The sequence below is a fragment of the Oncorhynchus clarkii genome, unplaced genomic scaffold (assembly GCF_045791955.1).
Source record: "Oncorhynchus clarkii lewisi isolate Uvic-CL-2024 unplaced genomic scaffold, UVic_Ocla_1.0 unplaced_contig_11361_pilon_pilon, whole genome shotgun sequence".
Taxonomy (NCBI): domain Eukaryota; kingdom Metazoa; phylum Chordata; class Actinopteri; order Salmoniformes; family Salmonidae; genus Oncorhynchus; species Oncorhynchus clarkii.
This window is the reverse complement of record NW_027260862.1, coordinates 52,501-63,383: the sequence shown is the minus strand read 5'-3', so window position 1 is coordinate 63,383 and position 10,883 is coordinate 52,501. Positions and strand designations below refer to the sequence as shown.

Sequence of the window (10,883 nt, the reverse complement as noted above, 5' to 3'; positions counted from 1 at the left end):
CTATATGACTGCCCTTTGGCTCAGTTATATCACCCTGGTTTATCACCCTTGTTTGTTATGCAATATGAAACCGGGTGGATACCCACGTGAACCATATGAGCAGTGTGTACTGTTACTGGCAGTGCACTGAAGCAAGACAGTATTAGTGGTGTTGTGGCTTAGGGTGTGTTGATGTGTCTGTGTATGCAGAACCTCAGCCCTACATGCTCAGTCCAGACCCCTCACCTCCTCTCCCCCCACTTTCTCTACTCAGGTGGTTTGTCCCTGGCTGACTGTGTTTAAATATCTCCCCTGGCCTGTCTATCTGCAGCAGATCACACAGGTCAACACACCGCCCGCACGCTCCTCAGGTGCTCCAGTCTGCCACACACACTCCCCCATCCTGTCTAACCCTCCTCTCTAACTCTCCTTTCTAAAACTCCTCTCTAACCCCCTCTCTAAAACTCCTCTCTAACCCTCCTCTCTAACCTTCCTCTCTAACCCTCCACTCTAACCCTCCACTCTAACCCTCCAGTCTGCCACACACACCCCCCCATACTCTCTAACTCTCCTCTCTAACCTCCTCTCTAACTCTCCTCTCTAACCTCCTCTCTAACTCTCCTCTCTAACCTCCTCTCTAACCCTCCTCTCTAACCCTCCTCTCTAAAACTCCTCTCTAACCCTCCTCTCTAACCCCCTCTCTAAAACTCCTCTCTAACCCTCCTCTCTAACCCCCCCTCTAAAACTCCTCTCTAACCCTCCTCTCTAACCCCTCCTTTGCCATTTTTTTCAGTATTACTTTAGTATCCTCCTCTCTAACCCTCCTCTCTAAAACTCCTCTCTAACCCTCCTCTCTAACCCCTCCTTTGCCATTTTTTCAATATTACTTTAGTGTCCTCCTCTCTAACCCTCCTCTCTAAAACTCCTCTCTAACCCTCCTCTCTAACCCCCCCTCTAAAACTCCTCTCCAACCCTCCACTCTAACCCCTCCTTTGCCATTTTTTGTTCAATATTACTTTAATGTCCTCCTCTCTAACACCCCTCTCTAACCCTCCTCTCTAACTCTCCTCTCTAACCCTCCACTCCAACCCCTGTAGGACTGCTACCACCTCTACTAGTGTTTTTAGAGGTGTGGGGTGTCTGTAGTGTTTTTAGAGGTGTGGGGTGTCTGTAGTGTTTTTAGAGGTGTGGGGTGTATGTAGTGTTTTTAGAGGTGTTGGCTGTCTGTAGTGTTTTAGAGATGTGGGGTGTCTGTAATGTTTTTAGGGGTGTGGGGTGTCTGTAGTGTTTTGAGAGGTGTGGGGTGTGTAGTGTTTTTAGAGGTGTGGGGTGTCTGTAGTGTTTTTAGAGGTGTGGGGTGTCTAGTGTTTTTAGAGGTGTGGGGTGTCTAGTGTTTTTAGAGGTGTGGGGTGTCTGTAGTGTTTTTAGAGGTGTGGGGTGTCTGTAGTGTTTTTAGAGGTGTGTGGTGTCTGTGGTGTTTTTAGAGGTGTGGGGTGTCTAGTGTTTTTAGAGGTGTGGGGTGTCTAGTGTTTTTAGAGGTGTGGGGTGTCTAGTGTTTTTAGAGGTGTGGGGTGTCTGTAGTGTTTTTAGAGGTGTGGGGTGTCTGTAGTGTTTTTAGGGGTGTGGGGTGTCTGTAGTGTTTTGAGAGGTGTGGGGTGTCTGTAGTGTTTTTAGGGATGTGGGGTGTCTGTAGTGTTTTTAGAGGTGTGGGGTGTCTGTAGTGTTTTTAGAGGTGTGGGGTGTCTAGTGTTTTTAGAGGTGTGGGGTGTCTAGTGTTTTTAGAGGTGTGGGGTGTCTGTAGTGTTTTTGAGGTGTGGGGTGTCTAGTGTTTTTAGAGGTGTGGGGTGTCTGTAGTGTTTTTAGAGGTGTGGGGTGTCTAGTGTTTTTAGAGGTGTGGGGTGTCTAGTGTTTTTAGAGGTGTGGGGTGTCTGTAGTGTTTTTAGAGGTGTGGGGGTGTCTGTAGTGTTTTTAGAGGTGTGGGGTGTCTAGTGTTTTTAGAGGTGTGGGGTGTCTAGTGTTTTTAGAGGTGTGGGGTGTCTAGTGTTTTTAGAGGTGTGGGGTGTCTAGTGTTTTTAGAGGTGTGGGGTGTCTAGTGTTTTTAGAGGTGTGGGGTGTCTAGTGTTTTTAGAGGTGTGGGGTGTCTGTAGTGTTTTTAGAGGTGTGGGGTGTCTAGTGTTTTTAGAGGTGTGGGGTGTCTAGTGTTTTTAGAGGTGTGGGGTGTCTAGTGTTTTTAGAGGTGTGGGGTGTCTGTAGTGTTTTTAGAGGTGTGGGGTGTCTAGTGTTTTTAGAGGTGTGGGGTGTCTAGTGTTTTTAGAGGTGTGGGGTGTCTGTAGTGTTTTTAGAGGTGTGGGGTGTCTGTAGTGTTTTTAGAGGTGTGGGGTGTCTGTAGGAGGCGTGTCGGGAGACGGCACGGCCAGTGCCTCCGTTCGTCCTCGCCCTCCCGGGGAGAGACAGAGCACGTGCCAACAGCTTTCAAGTCATAAAAATCCCTCCTCCTCTCTGAATCACTTTGGTTTATAATGAAACCTTCCTTTATCCTCTCAGAGCCTCTCACACTGCTGCCTATTGTCCAGAACAACCTCTGTTACTGCTAAACGCTTTTCCACATGCTGCTGTGTGTGTGTAGAAATGTGTGTGGTGTGTTTGTATGCTAGTGTGTGTGTTTGTTCAGTTACTTGTGTGTGTGTGAGTATGAGCGAGTTGTTCCATCTGAGTAGCTGTGACCAGTGCTGGCCGGTAGAAAGGAGTTTCATGGCTGCTGTGTGTTAGTAGACTGTGAGTCACAGAGCAGCTTTGTACTTTTAGAATGTTGTTTTATACCACAGGTTTGTAGTGTTATGATGATGCTGTTTACCTCAGTCAACTCTCTATCTCTCTCTGGGTGCTGCCAGCCTGGGTTGGAGGGCAGAGCAACCTCAAAGGTGCCCTCCTGGCCTGGGGGTTTCTATGCCCACCTCTGCCCTCTGCACAGCACCCCAACAGCCAGGACCTGGGATATAGTACCGACTACATACATAAGTCATGACTTTGGGAGATATCTTCTTGTGTAACCACATCAATCCACATCCAGACAGTTGTTAGCTCTGTGCGTATGTTACCCAACATGCTGTGCACAAAGAGACAGTGAGACAGTGATGGCGGCCCGCGCTCCTTTAAAGCCCTCTAATGTTACTAGTCTGGTAGATGGTAATACAAACCGTCCCCGTCGGCCCAGATAAGAGGCGTCTGCTGAGCAAATCAACACCAGTGACCAGGAAGAGAGGGAGCATGTGTGTGAAGGGGTGGCACCGAAATGCAGCCAAGCTGAAATAAGAACAACAAGCACTCCACTAGCCTGATTCCCTTAATGACTGGAATCCCCCATGCACTGCCTTTTATGAGTGTTTTGGCTCAATAATATACCACACACACACACACACACACACACACACACACACGAGTACACGCACACACACGAAAGAAAGGCACGCGCCGATATAGCACTGATGTGGCAGTGTGTGTGTGTGTGTGTGTGTGTGTGTGTGTGTGTGTGTGTGTGTTAAAACAAACAGAAGGGAAAGGACAGAGGAAGAGGAGAATGATGGTATGAAAAACAAAGGACAAGAGAGTTGTTTCATTACAAACAATGTTTTTCCTTCTGCAGTCAATCAGTCCATCAGAGGATGGGGATTGGCAGTGTTCTGTCAGACTGGGAGTGTATCCTATGATGATTATCACATCATGCTGTAGACACTTATAGACATTGTCTGGGGATTTCAGTGAGATATGACAGGGCATTAGTCACCCAACTAGTCAAGTAGGACAATATGAGATTGAAATCAATGAGGAGAGTGGAATCTACTCTAGTGGAATCTACTCTAGAGGAATCTAGTCTAGTGGAATCTACTCTAGTGGAATCTACTCTAGGGGAATCTACTCTAGGGGAATCTACTCTAGTGGAATCTACTCTACTGGAATCTACTCTAGTGGAATCTAGTCTAGAGGAATCTAGTCTAGAGGAATCTACTCTAGAGGAATCTACTCTAGTGGAATCTAGTCTAATGGAATCTACTCTAGTGGAATCTACTCTAGTGGAATCTACTCTAGGGGAATTTACTCTAGTGGAATCTACTCTAGTGGAATCTAGTCTAGAGGAATCTACTCTAGAGGAATCTACTCTAGAGGAATCTAGTCTAGAGGAATCTACTCTAGTGGAATCTAGTCTAGAGGAATCTAGTCTAGTGGAATCTACTCTAATGGAATCTAGTCTAGTGGAATCTAGTCTAGTTGAATCTAGTCTAGTGGAATCTAGTCTAGTGGAATCTAGTCTAGTGGAATCTCTATTTCCCCTGCAGAACCGTTCTCAGCTTGAGATCTAACGATAAATCAGAGAATGAGTTGTGTGTGTGTGTGTGTGTGTGTGTGTGTGTGTGTGTGTCCGTGCGTGTGTGTGTGTGTCCGTGCGTGCGTATGTGAGAGAGGCATGTATCGCTTACACACACACACCTCCCCTCCACTCTAGCTGGTGACAGGTAGATATTGTGGCTGTGATAGAGGGAGTAGTCTCATCCACTCTCTGCTCATTGATCACACTGGGGACTGGTACGAGGGCTGATAACAGGCCTTTCTGCATTGATTAAACCCTTAACACACCTTCCTGTATGAACTCATTGTACTGTGTAAACGTAATACATGAAGCCATATACCATCATCATCACGTCTTATCAGTTCCCTTGTAGTCTAGTTGATCTGCTGCTCGATGCCAGTCAGTCAACCAATGACTGATCTGAGTTAACTATCTGCTTTAACCTCCTATCACCTACTTCATGCACCATCTACATTGTTGTACACACACACACACACACTATATTGTGTATTGTCCTGGACAGGTATGTGTGATTTATGGTGTGTGTGTGTGTGTGTGTTGTGAAGAAAGACACTGTGTTGTAGAATAGATGCATGTACAGCACTCCGCCCCTAGAGAGTAGAGGTGGGTGGGAGCCTGCCTAGCCCTGCAGTGAAGTCAGAGTTATGTCAGCCAGATAAGAGACTTTACCTCCAGGGGCGACTCTTCCTCTTCCTCCCCCCTACCTGTCTGTGACAGGAGCTTTGTCTCCATAGACCACCACCTATCCCTCCATTCCTCTCTGCTCTCTTCTCCATCTATCCCTCCCTCCCCAGGTTGCAGGTGAACTTCCTGGCCCCTAGTGTTTGGGCGATAGATTATGTCTCTCTCTCTCTGCCTCTGCCTCTCTCTGTCAGAACAGGGCAGCCATTGTTGTGAGGCGCTCTGCGGCGTTCTCCCCCAAGGTTACTGGGCTACAGGGAGCTGAAAGGACACGCTAAGATCAATCACTCAATCTTAAGAAGAAAGGTGATAGATTGAGAGAGTACAGAAAAGGGGGGGGGGTCGGTAGGAGGGTGGAAGAGGCAAAGACACAGAGATAGGTGAGATAGAAAAAAAGAGTAGAGAGACAGACAGAGGAAGTCCGATAGAAAAGAGAGAGGGAGGGAGAAAGCCCAGTAGAGAGAGGGGACATGGAGAGAGACAGACAGAGATATGGAGGGAGGGATAGAGACTATTACACAGAGAGAGATAGGGAGGGATAGAGACTATTACAGAGAGAGAGAGAGATATGGAGGGAGGGATAGAGACTATTACACAGAGAGAGAGACAGACATAGAGGAATGGAGGGAGGGATAGAGACTATTACACAGAGAGAGATATGGAGGGAGGAAGCAAGGGAATTAAAGGAGGCGTTAGGGGAACATAGAGTCCCTTAGATCCTGTCGTCATGGTAGCATCGTGGGCATTAGGGCTCCCGAGTGTCGCAGCAGTCTAAGGCACTCCATCTCAGTGCAAGAGGTGTCACTGCAGTCCCTGGTTCGAATCCAGGTTGCATCACATCCTGGATGATTGGCCCAGTGTCGTCCGGGGTTGGCCGGGGTACAAAAACATTATTTATTTTAACCGTCTGCTCCCGGCCGAGGGGGCGGAGTCCACCTGGGCTACATTGTATTCTGACAGGTGCTGTCTCTCCTAAACAGAACACTAGGCCTTCAACCCATCATTGCAGACCAAAGTCCAACGTCTGGGCCCGGAACATTCATTTGGCACATTCCATTGGCTGACATCATCGTGGAACATTCTCTCACACACACAACGACCAGGTGTTACAGGTGTCACACTGGATAGGTCATGATACACACCTAGAAGGTACATGCTGAAGTACTGCATGTCCCAGAGTGTTCAGCTTCCTGGTTTCCAGTGGGGCTGCTGATTGAAAGAAAGTCCATCTCAATAGACTGAAGTAGCTTTGTCTCCTTGTCTCCTTTCCTTCATCTGCACTGACCTGAATAGTCAAAGGAATGACAGCTTTCCCATCCTGTCTTGTTCTGTCACATAGTATGTAGTAAGGAGACGAGGAGAGGATGCCACTTTAGACTATTGAGATACACCCCTACCAGACATCCCCCGGTCAAGGGACTGAGTCCTCGTCCTCTAGAACTCTGATCTAGGATCAGCTGTTGGAACTCCTTCATAAACAAGCCCCATGTTGTATGTGAGATGGCCACAGATTTGGGATCAGCTGTTGGCTGTGCTGTTGCAGATGTTGTTGTGACTAATCACTACTAAATGGCTTGTAGCTCTCAGGTGCACTGTGGCGTGCCGTGGAGTAGAGTGGGTGGGATGGTGTGTGTGTGTTGTTTTTATGTGCTTGCGTATGTATAGGTGGGATGATGGTTGTATCATGTACACATACACACAAATATCTTCTTGTTTTTGATATGTTAGCAGGTTTGTGTGTGTGTGTGGGGGGGGGGGGTGTCCTTGCATTTGCGTGCATGCTTGTCTTTGTTAGTACAGTGTGTGTGTGTGTGTGTGTGTGTGTGTGTGTGAGTCAGTGGTCAGTCACTGGAGATCACAGAGCCACCAGCTGGCCAAATTCACCTTCTCAACACAACTTTTATACACCATCGTCAAATCATCAAATACCTAGGGAGTCATTCCACCCTCACCTCTACCACCCCCACCACCTCTACCACCTCTACCTCCACCACCACCACCTCTACCCCCACCACCACCTCTACCCTCACCTCCACCACCACCTCTACCACCACCTCCACCACCTCTACCACCACCTCCACCACCCCTACCCTCACCTCCACCTCCACCACCACCTCTACCCCCACCTCTACCTCCACCTCCACCACCCCTACCCTCACCTCCACCACCACCTCTACCCCCACCTCCACCACCTCTACCACCACCTCCACCACCACCTCTACCCCCACCTCCACCACCCCTACCCTCACCTCCACCACCACCCCTACCCTCACCTCCACCACCACCTCTACCACCACCTCCACCACCCCTACCCTCACCTCCACCACCACCTCTACCCCCACCTCCACCACCCCTACCCTCACCTCCACCACCACCCCTACCCTCACCTCCACCACCACCTCTACCCCCACCTCCACCACCTCTACCCCCACCTCTACCACCACCTCCACCACCACCTCTACCCCCACCACCTGTGGCTCTGTATCTTTGATATCCAGCTTCTTTTATTGTTATTATATATGTATTATATATTTAATATTAGACTGATGGTGTGCAGCTGATTAAATAGATACATATGCCCGAGGGAGGGAGGCAAATACAGGGTGAGGGAAAGGGCGAGAGTAAGATTAAAAGATAGGGAGGGAGGGATATTTTCCTGTCCCTGCCCATCCCACTAGCTTTTATCTACGAAATGATCCAACACCATGCATTTAAACAACCTGTTTATTGTGCTGCAGAACTAACCAACACAATGCATTTCAACGACCCATTGAGTGTGCTGCCAACCTGGACTCATGAGTGGACGTAATATAGTAAATGTAAATCTATCTATAAATGTATGTTATGTTTTATATAGCACGCATTTATTTGTGGATGTCCATCATCCATTTTGTATGATATATTACGAATTGCAATTCATAAAATATGTTACAAATTTGCAATAGGTATGATTTTTTATGAATTCCAATTTTTGGGGGCTAACGTTAGCTAGGTGTCTAGGTGGCTAACGTTAGCTGGGCTAGGGGTAAAGGTTAGGGTTAAGGTTAAGGCTTAGAAGTTAGGTTAAAGGGTTAAGGTTAGGGTTAGGGGAAAGGTTAGCTAACATGCTAAATAGTTGCAAAGTAGCTAAAAGTTATAAGTAGTTGCAAAGTTGCTAATGAACTTTTATTTAACTAGGCAAGTCAGTCAGATCTAGCAACATTTCGGTTACTGGCCCAATCTTTGTGCTGCCCACAACCTTTGTGTTCTTAGATGTTTGTGTTATACACCTACCCATCCACTCCAACCAACCACCCTCCTTTCATTATTTGTCGTAGGCTTTTACACTCATAACCGTATACATACGGGTTGAAAATGGCAGATCTGGGCACTGATAAATGCCTACATTGGAACGCAGTGGCTGTACAGTAACATGCTCTGGCTCTGTTCTTCACAGCGATGTATGGATTCTGACTGACATGATGTCAGAGCTCTGTATGGGTTCTGACTGACAGACATTCTGGAAATTCACCACAGCACACCCACCTGAATGCACTCATGACTCCTTTCTGTGCGCACCAAAATGATGATCCGTTTCCCTGAATTGTGAAATCCTAACACTGTATATCGTATTTTATGACTTAGTTACTCGTGTTGGCATCAGAACCGGCTTTCAAATTATGCCCACCTGACCTAGATTGCGATTTATAATGGACCATTTTTCGATTCCATGAACAACAACAGTAATTGTGTGATGGCGGGGATGCAAGGTTGTTTTCCAAACAAAACAAGTGTTCTTGCTGTATTTCATCAAATTAACTGATATTGGTTGCATAAACACATTTAGCAGCTGTTATTGGGGGTGTAGCGAAATGCTTGTGTTCCTAGCTCCAACAGGAACTGTGTACACTTTGTAGAGGTGTGTGTCCACTTGGAGACACCAGTTAGTCCTCTCACTCAAACCCTTGTCCACTAGGAGACACCAGTTAGTCCTCTCACTCAAACCCTTGTCCACTAGGAGACACCAGTTAGTTCTCTCACTCAAACCCTTGTCCACTAGGAGACACCAGTTAGTCCTCTCACTCAAACCCTTGTCCACTAGGAGACACCAGTTAGTCCTCTCACTCAAACCCTTGTCCACTAGGAGACACCAGTTAGTCCTCTCACTCAAACCCTTGTCCACTAGGAGACACCAGTTAGTCCTCTCACTCAAACCCTTGTCCACTAGGAGACACCAGTTAGTCCTCTCACTCAAACCCTTGTCCACTAGGAGACACCAGTTAGTCCTCTCACTCAAACCCTTGTCCACTAGGAGACACCAGTTAGTCCTCTCACTCAAACCCTTGTCCACTAGGAGACACCAGTTAGTCCTCTCACTCAAACCCTTGTCCACTAGGAGACACCAGTTAGTCCTCTCACTCAAACCCTTGTCCACTAGGAGACACCAGTTAGTCCTCTCACTCAAACCCTTGTCCACTAGGAGACACCAGTTAGTCCTCTCACTCAAACCCTTGTCCACTAGGAGACACCAGTTAGTCCTCTCACTCAAACCCTTGTCCACTAGGAGACACCAGTTAGTCCTCTCACTCAAACCCTTGTCCACTAGGAGACACCAGTTAGTCCTCTCACTCAAACCCTTGTCCACTAGGAGACACCAGTTAGTCCTCTCACTCAAACCCTTGTCATTTGTTAGTCTTATGTTGCACCTACTCCACATTTTCCTGGAATATTTGTATCATGTTAATGAATGTACAGTATCCAGAGTATTTTCAGATTTCATTATCAAAAAATGCATTGAAAAGTACAGTAAATGTAAAATGCTCATGAAATCAACACAACAGTGTAATGTTTGTATTCAGTCTTGTCAGGTCAACTGTTGTGTCCTCACCTTTTATCTTTTATTCATTTGACCTTTATTTAACTAGGCATGTCAGTTAAGAACACATTCTTATTTACAATGACGGCCTACCCCGGCCAAACCCTAAACCGGCCTCCTAATGGGACTCCCAATCATTGTGATACAGCCTGGAATCGAACCAGGGTCTGTAGTGATGCCTCTAGAGATGCAGTGCCTTAGACCTTAGGTCTAATCATTTTCCCATCATCTCAGAACGGTTCCCTTTTGATTGCTACCATGATTATGCATAGCATATGCTTTCCATTTCTCTTCTTTAAGAAACATTTCAATGAAGCCCTATGCATATAGGCCGATTCCCATGACTGTAAAGGGTTAAGGAACCTTCTGTCTTACATAACCATACCAAACGTAACATATCATACTACTTTTACGTTTACTATGTTACGTCTAGTCTATGATACCAGGCTGGTGCTGCAGAGTCACGCCTCAGTTTCCTCATGTGGCTCTGAACACAAACAGGTTTTTTGGTTTTGTTCAGCCACTCTTTTAGACAGTCAGTAGTTTCAGCTGCTCCTTTGATGGCGTGGTGCACAACAAGCAGAACAAGCCACAACACCCACGCAGACCTATTAGGCCTATCCCACAACAGGGCTCTCAACAGAGGGGTAGTGACTCGGTAGTGACACAGGCCAGGACAGACCACTGGGTGGAGGTGAAGGTGGGGGTGGAGGAGGACTGGGGGCCCTAAACAGGACAGACCACTGGTGGGAGGTGGAGGTGGAGGGGGGCTGGTGGTCCTAAACAGGACAGATCACTGGGAGGTGGAGGGTGAGGAGGTGGAGGAGGACTGGGGGCCCTAAACAGGACAGACCACTGGGAGGTGGAGGGGGAGGAGGTGGAGGAGGGCTGGTGGTCCTAAACAGGACAGACCACTGGGAGGTGGAGGGGGAGGAGGTGGAGGAGGGCTGGTGGTCCTAAACAGGACAGACTACTGGGAGGTGGAGGGTGAGGAGGTGGAGG

General features: G+C 47.5%; 1 protein-coding gene across 1 annotated transcript in view; it reads left to right on the top strand.

The window, feature by feature from the left end:
* The first annotated feature begins 314 nt into the window (after positions 1 to 314).
* LOC139401960 (cAMP-dependent protein kinase type I-beta regulatory subunit-like) overlaps positions 315 to 10,883 on the top strand; it is a 41,014-nt gene continuing 30,445 nt past the window's right edge. Inside the window, exon 1 of the mRNA XM_071145985.1 lies at positions 315 to 350. The gene's annotated coding sequence lies outside the window, so the exon portion shown is untranslated. The remainder of the gene's footprint in view (positions 351 to 10,883) is intronic.